Source organism: Thermobia domestica, chromosome 15 (genome assembly GCF_964235325.1).
Source record: "Thermobia domestica chromosome 15, izTheDome1.hap1.1, whole genome shotgun sequence".
Classification (NCBI taxonomy): Eukaryota; Metazoa; Arthropoda; class Insecta; order Zygentoma; family Lepismatidae; genus Thermobia; species Thermobia domestica.
In genome coordinates, this window is record NC_137468.1 from 36,867,156 (window position 1) to 36,879,271 (window position 12,116).

The 12,116-nt window shown below is 34.2% G+C and overlaps 1 protein-coding gene across 6 annotated transcripts in view; it reads right to left on the reverse strand.

The window, feature by feature from the left end:
- nemy (cytochrome b561 family member no extended memory) overlaps positions 1–12,116 on the reverse strand; it is a 616,447-nt gene that overhangs the window by 10,193 nt on the left and 594,138 nt on the right. The window lies entirely within an intron of this gene.

Consider the following 12,116-nt stretch of genomic DNA (forward strand, 5'->3'; position numbering starts at 1 on the left):
AAACAGGATATCCATTAATGTTACCTAGTTTCATCATGTTTCTCATCTCTTTCTTTAATTCTGAGAAAGAAAAAATGATGTATGCTAAACAACATTCAAGACAACAACATATTTCATACATTTTAGAGGTGTTAAGTTTCTTCAAGGTGAAAGTTAGTGACCAGTTCTAATGCAAGGTTTCCATTTATTTGACAACCATGAGTTCCCTGACTTTTCCAGATTATGATTTAGAAATTGTCAAGTACGTCAGCGTTCAACGGATGAAGATGGGTGCATCATCATCTTTAGTTTGCACCATCTTCATCCGTTGAACGCTGATATACTTGACAATATGTTTCCGTACAACACAACTCTTCCCTTGGCAAATGCGTTCCGTTTTTATTCCTTGATGTTTCTATTCTTTTACTTCCTGTTTTTATCTATTCTTTTACTTCCTGTTTTTAACCTCCGTAACTAAGACTCCAGGGCAGAGTCGAAAGCTTGGAAGCTCAAAGGAAATTCAGGAATTACAGAAATCTGTACGTAGAATGACTGAACGATGTAAATTTTTTCAGTATGAAATGAAGTGACTCGATTAATTTAATGAAGTGCTAAGTAGGCATCTGAAACCGGATTGTCAGTACAAATTCTTCTTTTCAGATTAATTAACGGATGGGAAAGTGTTTCAATCAAAAGCTCATTCACTTAAATACTTTTTCTTTTTAAAACCTCATGAATTGAAATCTTTCCTTTTCAAAACGTTTAGTAAGCGAAGATTAATTTTTCCACATTTTACAGGTACAGTAAAGATTTATTCTCCTCCTCCCGCCCCATTTCAAAGATTCAGTGACTGAAGCATTTTCCTTTTTAAAGCCAAAACATAGTACTTCCATTGAAATTCCGTAATTATACATCTCGCAACAAAGTATTTTGAAGAAAGAAAAAAATCCAATCTCAGATTCTGAAGAATCCAACCGTAAAGTGCATTCTATTTATATATTCATCGCGGAACATCATGTGTGTGTATATGTACACAAGGCGTTCACAATTTCATAGTCTACACTTTTGGACAATACTTTAACAAGCAAAAGTAACTTTACAAAATGTAAAGTTATATACTTCAAATCTATTTCAAGGAATAAATAATAATCGAACAAAAAAAGTTAAAACAGTTTATAAAATTTAATCCAGAACGCGCTAGTTTTGGTTGAAGATTACTTCGTAAAAACTATCTGAATGCCTGAGATCAAGAAAGGGCTATCTACTACATTATAAAATTAAAGCAGTAATCGCTAAATAAAATATAAAAAAATACCGTTATTTACTGAAGCATCATCGAAAATTAAACAAAACTATTATATTTCGAATAAGATTCCAATCTGTAAATTTTAGGATATACGATTTCCTCGAATTTTTGTACATTGATGGATTGCTTACACTAAGACTAATTCGGAAATAACCGGATTACTACATGTTCCAAATAAGCAATCATCTACTTGAAACCAATCTGGATTCACCTGCAGCCGTCGTCCGGTTTAAAGGACAACAACAATGGTTGAATTCCTTAGTTAGACTTGAGAGCCAGAGGGGACTCGGAATCTTGCGCGCGGCGCCTTGATTGATTACCTGCGAATCAACCTGAAATCTACGAGCCGCCCCGACGGACGCTCGCCCGAAGACGGCACTCGTTGCTGCTTGTGACAAGTAACATCGCACCGCGCCACGTGCCCTCTTGCACAAACCCCAGCGGCCGTATCGCCTAGTACGTGACATGCAGCATCCACTTCGGTGGACCTTCACCGACCGATTGCTACCGCTTCGCCATCAGTCTCACGCCGTCAATTGTTTCCAGCCTGCAGCCACCTTCTCAACCGCTAGCATCCATGAGTGAAAAAGATGGAGATGATAACACGGATCCTCCAATGCAGCTCAACAATGGAATCCAAGCCCTCGCTGAAGCAGTTGCTCGCTTGGAACGGCAGGTTCCCAGAAGGGAATTTACATAAGAAAATTAATAGACAGTATTCCTAAGAAATCATTCAACCAAAAAGTAAAAACTGTAAAATCTAGTTTTCTTGGCGTATTCAGGACGGGAGTAGCTTCTGCTATGAAACCTCAATAGCCAAGCAATTGATACATCCACAATTTATAAATCGAGATTACATTTATTTCTACAAATAAAAAGTTACTTGAAAGTCTTATTAGTTTGGGAAATTACATTTAAAAATATATGTTTAAATTTAGTACCATAAAATTATGAACACCCTGTACATAAAAATACTGGGATATACGTACACATATATATATAGTAAAATGTCATGCAGTGATAAATTTATATCTCAGTGCTAGTGTTACTTTTTACAATGAGCATTCACATTACAAGGCAGACTATTCTCACAGCGCAGATCTCTTACTAGCTATGTTATAGATAGAACATTTTGTTTCAATGTCACAAACGTTCGATTTTCATCAAAAACAGACATGCAAGTGAATAAATTACCTTACTCACATGCAAGACATCAACATAAAACTTATTACTCCACATTTCGTCGAACAAATTAATTTTCTACTTATTTCTTTTCGAGGTTTTATCGATTCTTCTCGAGATCACATGAAAATAAGAAATTATCCTCAGAATTCAAGAACTATTTCTAGCTTGGTGAACAAAGAAAACTTTTATGATAAAATAATAATTATTAAAAGTAACAGTTCTTAGAATACTGCTTGTATATCCTGGTTTTAAAAAAATCGATAAAACTCAAAATTATCAGAACGTAAGTAAATCTAGCATTTCTTTCTAGCTAATTAGTACACGTAACTTGCAACTCATACAAGTAGCAAGTGCATAATACATGCGCCAACATTTATTTTGTTACTCTGTTAACATTGCAGTAGTTTCTCAAAGCATTACAAACAAACTATTCTAGTATTCTATTATGTCAGTAACTATATGATGCATGAATTTACTTACGATTTTATCTTTAGGCAGTAATTACCAGATTAAAGCTCTAGTGAAGCACATGGAACTTTTCTTGAAAAAAAGTTTTAAAGAAAAACTATACAAATGGTATTGCAGATACACTTTTGACTAATTAAGCCTCACTATTTCTAGTGCGTTTTTCGTTCTGATCGCTCCAACTCGGAAGACAGCAATATTATATAAGTTTGTTTTGATGCTTCAGTACTTTTATTATTAGAAACTGGGCAGCGTTGTCACGTGTCTACCTCCTGATACTGCGGCACGTGATTACCTCCGATAACGCGGGAAATTTTGTTATATTCTTCTTTCAATACGATTCTGAGGTTCATTCAGTCTCTGTAAAATGGGAAACTGGGATTGGACAACCTGGGAAAATAATTGAAGTTGGAGAGTGTTGGTGACTACATCACCTTCATAGGTTCTCAAATCAAGAAAGTATGTGCTTTTATTTCCACACACACCCTTTGGGTCTTCATGAGCCGTTCCGAAGAAGAAAAAAGGGGGGAGTAACAACCTTTATTTGTATTATTACTTTCTTTCCTTGTTATACGAACAAGCTATAGGCACGCCGATCAGGTTTTCAAATGCCAGTTGAAACTTACTCCAAACAATTCTCTCTTCACTCAGAAAATCAAACATTTACTTGCAGCTGAATGGAAATATTCAAGACATGGGCAGCTGTTAACATAATACGGAAAAAAAAAAAAGTCAGAAGTATTTACTACTTCATTCTAAGTTACTTTTAAGCCATTTTTAAAACTCGCTGTAATGAGACGACAAAGAGTTAGTTTTTAACCCTGTGCCAGAAATAATTTCTAGGTTTTATGGCTAAATCATGGACAGTATTTTACAGCTATGGCTTAAACTCGGGAATTCATCGCCGCATAAACAAAAGCTGCCCGATCCTATTCCGTCCCAAACTAATCTGAATTCGTGCAAATGAATGTGTCCCTCTTTTGTAAGCTCCAAACAATTCATGTGTCAAATTTACTGGTTTTACACGTCAGGTTCAAATTAAACCTTAAGTTTTTTTTTTTTTTTTTTTTTTATTTATTTATTTTTTTATCCTGAAATATTCTTTGTGAAACCAATTTCATACATCTGCCGTCTTACCCATATTCTAGGGTTAAAGGGAAACATTTATACAATATTCCAAGTTCCTAGACCCAATGAGGATCTAGTAAACGGCAATAAATGGCGAGAAACTTTTAAATCTTTCTCTTCCCCTTTTGCTTCCCGGACCCTCAAAAAATGTAAATTATACACTGTAAAATAATAAACGCCTTGATTAGTGAACAAACTTACAAGCGTATAGCAGGATACTAAAGTATACTTGGACCAACGAAAATAACACGGGTTATCGCGCACACAGAGAGAACAAACATGTTATTACAACGTAACTACTACTAGCATATTACATGGAATTCTCTGTAAAATGCAATAAATTAAAGGACTGGTGTCGAACCAGATGCCAAAAGCAAAATCACGATAAAGTTCTCATATATTTGTTTTGCAACAACGTTAATGGCACATTACCGAAAGATAGTACCTGATTTCGCAGTTTCTCTCAATTTGAAAACCAAAGAAATAGTTACTTCTATACAAGACGAAATACATAGTAACTCACGAGAATCAAGGAAGTAATATTTACCATCTGTGAAACTTCAGATTAAGTTATAAGCTGGAGATAGGCATGGGAAATAAGGCCAAGTTTTTACAATACGAGAGTTAAAATCTATACGTAATTGCAATATTTCAACCGAAATATGAAATTTGGAAACTTTTATTTTCATGTTTAGGCGCCTATACTAAATATGACATTCTCCTGGAAGCAAGCTGCGTGGACTTTGGAGTTGGAAGATACTTCGACGAGTGGTAGCGTTCCCAGACTGCAATATCCCGCCACTACCAGAAGCCCTTTGAAAAACATTTCTTTGTACTACAGAACAACGTCGGAACAGGTCTTGTGGTCTGACTGACGGTTTAAAGAAAGATCGAACTCTGTTGGTCTCATCTAGGTAAAACCATCCTTTTCTAGGGTATATAGCCACTTTCAGTTAACCTCTGCGAGGTATTTTTGTTTACTTTTCTGATGTTTGTGAACCTCTCCTGAGTGTGGCGCTCTGTCAGGTGGTGTCCACGAGCTTTGTGATGTGCTTCCAACGCGATGTTCTTTAAGTTGATGTTGGAAATTGTGCCTTTTGAGATACTGTGTATGGCCACACTTTTCTGTCTTGACGGATTGTCCTGTGTCACTGCTCTCCTAATGACGTACATTCTATTGGAGGTTCGAGTGTGCCTCAGGCCGTGTTCTTCTCACAGTTTCCGGCCGCTCACGTACCGCAGGAGCCTGTTAGGCACATTACCGGATGATTAGAGAGAGACCTACTTCGCAACATTTCACTATTGCTGTGTGGCTATAACAGATGGTGGAACTGAATCCCTTCCAGAAAGCTGTCATTTTTGTATTCCTCGTTCCATGGATCGTACTCAAGTACAGGTCCCAGTGTAGCTAGCAATGTATCGGGACATGACAGCAGTTACATGCGTCGTTCGGCAGGGCCAGTGAAAATATACAATTTTTATCATGCGCAACCTTCCGTAATATTGACAACTTGGCCCATTTAAGACAACGAAAATACCACTACGAGCCCATTTAAGCTCGTAATGTAGACTAATGAGAATGTAATGTAGAGTATACAGCTTGGGCCATAACTTGCTTGGCACTAACTCAGTTTCTCAGTTGACCAGAGGAGCAGTGGCTAATTGATGAGGAAAATATAAAAACTTACTCGTTACAATATATTCATAAACCACATATTTGCTTTTTTTTTTTTTTTTTTTTTTTTTTTTTTTTTTTTTTTTTTAATAAAGGATTTAAACCTTCTTACATTGGTAATTAAGTATTCAATGAGAAGAAAGTTATCAAGGGATAAATGTGTGTTCGTACTTTAAAAGCGCTGGTTACTGGCTACAATTACTAGATTTCAACCCGATGGACTTTTCTATATGGGGTACTGATAAAGAGCATTTAAAAGAGCGTATTACTTCTGAAGTGGACAAATTATCATCCAATAACATTAGTACGTTCTATTATGAAGGGTACTTCGAAAACCTGATTTTGGTAACCTAACATAATGTCATACAATGTAATACAACTTGTATCCGTAATTGATAAATACGAATGCATTTTTGTTGTGACTTATGGCCTACCCTGTACTTTCATGGTATTAGCTGATGACTGCATTCAAAAAATTATAGCAGACTCCCTCCTTAAAAAACTTTTTGGTTATTATTATACATACAGGTGCACTCGAAGTTACTGCGAAGTTATATTTGAAACCTCATAGTACACATATAGGAATGCAATTTTTACAAACGAAAATGTTAAAAATTACATAAAAAAGATTATTTTCGTTATAATTTTGCGCAAACATTTTACAGTGCAGTATGATGCAGTTCATGTAGAATACTATACATGTAATTTATCCTTAATTTATAATCTACTTTGTACATTTATTTTGAAGGAGTATATACTGTTAAAAAAAAAAAAAACAATAGATAATAGAAGATACAGATTTAGAAGAATCCACACACAAAAGGACAGATTAGACGAAGAATGTGCGACAGATGTGCAAAGAATTAGTACTTGAAAATGAGATGCTTTCATTCCTAATACGTGAATATACACATATATTATATAAAAATAAATATATAAATAACGATGTGGTCTAGAGTCAAAGATAATTTACTGATAGTATTATCGATAAGAATATGCTCGTGACGAAGATTTTCTATTTTATAAATGCAACGAAATAAATTTAGTGTTTAAAACAATAATATTCATAAAAAAAATTGATAGTTTAACGCAAATACCTAAACGTTCATATATTTATTATTAAAAAAAAAGCGAGTAGCAAAAGCAAACTTTACTGACAGGTCACTTTTCTTACAAATGTACATACAAATCACGTTTTCATCAATATTTTACTATTTTCGTCCAATCAAACTAGTAGAAACCTTCCTGGTGAGATATGGTGGCCACTGATCATCCTGATGCACCACTCCGTATACACCCAATTGAAATTCAAATCTTTCCCCACAATGCAACGAAAGTGATATCAACGATACTGCCAGTTAGAGTCCAAAATAACTGCATCGTTTGTTACTGGCAGTAGCTAATTGTATCATTGGCTAATTCTATCAGACGCACGCGCTCCGAATGATTTGATTTGTCCTTGCTTTTAGTAGTTCGTGGTACCTAACTCCTTTGAGTGGCGGCGCCAGTCTCTACTCACGTAACTTAATTTCAGCGGGAAGAGCAGCTGCAACCTCTTATACCTTATCATTACTCCATAGTGGTGGCTATGATTAGCTACTGACAATGTCAAGTTGATCTATTTCGAAAAAAATTTATTACACACTTCCCATGTAATTTATTCTATATTTACTGTACTTAAAAAATTAAGAAAGATTTAAACTCTGTAGATACAGGAAGTCTTTATTTTTGAGAAATCATTCCTATTTGTATCTCCTTCCGAATGTCAAAAAAATATGCAATTTATCTTTAGTAGCTAAATGCTGATGCTCTGAAATAAAAATCTACATTACAACAATTAATTCTATGTTATTCACGAATATACCGTAGTTGTTTAAATCGATATACTAATTGTAGCTTTACGCTTTAATTTACATATGCAAATTATACTTTAAAGACTAAATTTACTTATATGTAGTTCTCAACGGAAGAAGAAAACAATCGAATGTCGTGTACAACAAACAGAAGGTGTTGACAAAACAGGGTCACAATTCACTTTGGTACACAAGAAGGTAAGAGGACAACATTGTTTAACTTTCTAGATTTCAGCATACAAAAATTACAAGAACACAGTTTGTAAAAGACATTATCACGACTATAACATTTACTGACTATTACGAACACTATTTTTTTGGGGGGGAGGGGGGGGCTATATATCTTTATTATAAACGTACAGACCCTATATACAGTAATTATGCATTTTAGTGATAATACTACATCCGTTGAAACTTACGGTTTGTTCCATTATCGGATTGAGCTATAGCAAAAAGGTTCGTAATACACATGTAAATCTAATAATTTTGCTGTCTAAATATACCAATAGCTAACGAAAAGACAATGGTATCAGTTTTACTATTTCTTGTAAATGGCAATATATAATCGATTTGTCTCCAATAAATAAATAAATAAAAAGGTTTTCGTTAAGCACTTACGAATTCAGCAAAATGAAATCAATAGTAGTTGCTTGAGGTTTTCCACCTAACAAATATAGCGATAAATATAAAAAATACTTGACATCTTTTTGTGTTTAAGGAAGTGGAAATTTAGAGATATAATGAAAATATTAAATACAAACAATTCCATTAATATTATGTGTTAACTTTCCCAACGAAAAATAGATAATGTTTGTTTTAATTAGCTACGAGATGCTTCATTTTTAACATTTTATATCTGTAATGTTAAAAATAAAGTATTTACTGGAATAATCCGAAGTTGCCAGCTGAGAAAATATAGAATTGATACTAATTATAATAAAATTAGAATTCAGGGTTTTAAAAAAAAATAAAAACTCGCATTAATAAATCTTCTGACAATAAAAATTAAAATGCTAGTTTTTGGTCTACAAATATTAAAATAGAACTTGTGAATCTTCGAAAATGAGTGAAAACTCGTAAAAAAAATACATCATTATTTTCCATTCTAATGGACAAAACAAACACAAACATACATTTCAGATTGGAATGTGTGCAGACGTTAACACAAAACACTAGTGAAGAGATAGAGAAACAAAAAATTGTGCTATTACAGAGTTTAGTGTTTACTTCATTTTGAAATATTGCTGTTAATCGTAATAGTTCGTTGTAACAAGGTGGTTTTGAAATGCGCCTAATTGTTGTGTCCAAAATTTTAGTATAACGAAACAACTCTGAAAATATGTATGTGTTCAAATTATTAGACTCAACATGCATTTTTATTGAATTTGTGTATTAATACTATTATACACTGCCTCGACATATTTTCTGTAATATTTTATGTTTATAATATTATATTAATATATATATTTATTACACAGACCATTTCATCGCCTTCTTTATATTGGATTTGCACGTTTATTCCTATTCTTATTATAATAATACACAAAATACAATTACGATGCACAAACAACTCATATTTGTACCAACATCTATACGGATCAAATGAATAGCAACACCTATGAAAGTCACAATCCGTATTTCGTACGGAACCCTTTATTTCTGATCAAGATATTTAGTCAGTATAGCATACTTGCTATAAGTTTTGTACACTTCAGGTTGATGTTTGTGGACAAGATGGTAGTAATGTCCCCAATCAAATGGCGTTTGGATGTAATGTTCTTCTCTTTGAGCTCTGTTTTTATGAAGTTTCATAGTTTTTTTTTTAAATGAAAATCATATCCGGGATGTTTCCTTGCCATGGAAGAACGCTAATATTCTCCGGGGGGAATGTCTTGACTTTCTTCGCTTGATAGCAACATGCTTCATCATACATGAAGGTAAACTCGTTAAACCACGTTGCAGTTCAAGAAGTTGTTCTTGAACTTGGAGGTATTGGTCAAGCTTCAATGTTCCCTTCAATACACAGGCTCACAGATAGGCATGAAACCCTACCCTATGACCAATCTTGGGTAATTCATAGTTTATTGTACATATTCCAACTTGAACTCTTCCTCAGGTTGACATCTAACATACTGAGAACATTTTTCAGGATGTCTACTAAAATTCCAAAATGAAATATCATGACTTTTTCGTAACCTTTTCTTTACCAAACCATAAAACGTACCAACGTTTGGTTTTATAGAACAAACTTTTCCAGTCTGTACTTATATTAGTACAGATAACAAAAACTCGTAACCAAAAACTAAATTTCGTGACTTTCTTGACTTTCATGAATGTTTTCTGATTTTGTGACTTTCGTGACCAGTAGACACCCTGTTTTCCCAAAATGGCGAAACATGATTCATCATTGAAGCATACTTTCTTCCGCTCATCTGACTTCCGGTGTTTTAAGTCTTGTGCTCATTCGAGACAGTTCTTTGCCATTGTTAACATTAGTTTTGCTTTCTTTGGTCGCAGAGTTTTTAAGTTTTTTCCACAAAAAATCCTTCTCACGCTCTTTAAAGGTACTGATGCTCTATATTCATTCATTTTCATGCCCAGTTCTTTGCGGTTCTGTAGAGTTAAATTTCGTATGTTCCGTATATTTCGTAGGAAATGCTTAGGCTCTCTTCCGGAATTATCAGCGCTATTTTGCTGATATGTTTCGTTTCCTCTCAATGCAGCATAGATCCTGCACACAAATTTTTGACTGATTTTTACTCTCCTAGCAATTTGCTTTTGAGAATATGTCCCTTCCTGCAGAAGAGTTCTGAAAACTACGAAGTCGAAAGTCGTCACGTCCTGCAGACACAGCACAACTACACATTGTAACCTGTTGCGTCAGACAAACCAATATCTACATCATCATTCGGACGTCCACTGGTACCTCGACCTGTGCTACCATCTGTTCTACAATCGTTGTGCTATAACTTTTGCACTGTAATGTAAACATATATCCAGGCCCGTATTTAGGTAAGTGCTATTTTATGCTCGAGCAAAGGGCGGCAGAATTTAGGGGGCGGAAAAAATTTGGATTTTTTTAAAGATTCACAAGACAGTAATATTTAAAAGTCCCGCGTAAGCGCTAGAAGTTATGTTAATGTGTTTAATTTGTTCTAATTACAGTAGTTACTAATCAGGTAGCTTATCTGATTATGATTATTTTTAAAGTCATCCTCTCTCACCCCACCGTAAGGAATGAGAACGAAACTTGATCATGAAAACTGATACTGTTAAACTCAGCAACCTCGAAAACTACAAGTTCAACACTAATATCTATTCTTTTTCAATTACTTTTAAAATCTCGCATCCTCCCTCCTGGGGAGTGGAGTATGACCTTGAATTTGAATAGAATTTGAATTTGAATGCCAATTCATCTCAGCGACTTCAGAAACTGTGAATTCAACTCTAATATTGGTAGTTTTCGGAGGGGGGGGCGATTTTGTGCAGGGGCGGAAAATTATTTTGAGCCCAGGGGCGAACAATACATAAATACGGGCCTGCATATATCGCATAATATATTCGCATTGATTTTTAACATTCAATGTTATATGACTACGTCATTAAGCACGGAGATGCAAACTTTTAATATTTTTACAGAGAGTCTAATAATTTGAACGCATCTGTAATATCTCATTGTACGAGAGTTATTGCTCCAGTTTAAGTCAAGGACAAATAAATTTTTATCCTGTCATTTTTTGTAGATGGATAAAAGCCGAGTTCCTTACATTTATTGACAATGAATATGAGTAATGCTATCTCAAGTCTTAACAGTAACTTTTAAAGCTTGTTACTTGAGAAAAAAAAATCCAAATGTTAGAATATAGTATTGAATCTACCATATATTCTATTTTAATGGTAAACACAAGGTTAACCGTTTAACCTTTGCAAGACCACCCTAAAGATTAAGTCGTAAAATGTCACCTAAGGCGATTGAAATGTGTGAACACGTTTACAGATTTTTAATTTAATTAAATCTTTGCTGTTAAAGAATTCGGTATTTATTTTATTTTAAAACCAAAATACATTGCTGCTAAACGTAATAATTTGTTATAATAAGCTGATTTTAAAATGAATCCACTAGTATGTCCAAAATCGTATTAAATGTTTAAATAAAACTAAACTGACTAGAGTAGTAAATATATTACTAATACTTGTGCAACATTTTCAGCAACATTAAATTCGCTTATATCAATAATACTTGTGTAGTGCACTGGTCAGTTGTATTTATATATGTTAAATATTTCCAAAACTATAATGAGAAATCTGAACTACTACACTGTGTTCGAAGCCCTCCTGCCGAAAATCAAACCAGGAGCCTCATCCACCAAAAGCACACTAGCTAGCCATTAGGCAGTGAGGAGGGCTTTAATGCTTCCATGTTTCATTTGTCAAATTAAAATACAGGAACTACACATGAAGCTTATGAAGCGCACCTGCTCATTACAAGAAATAATAATAATAATAATAATAATAATAATAATAA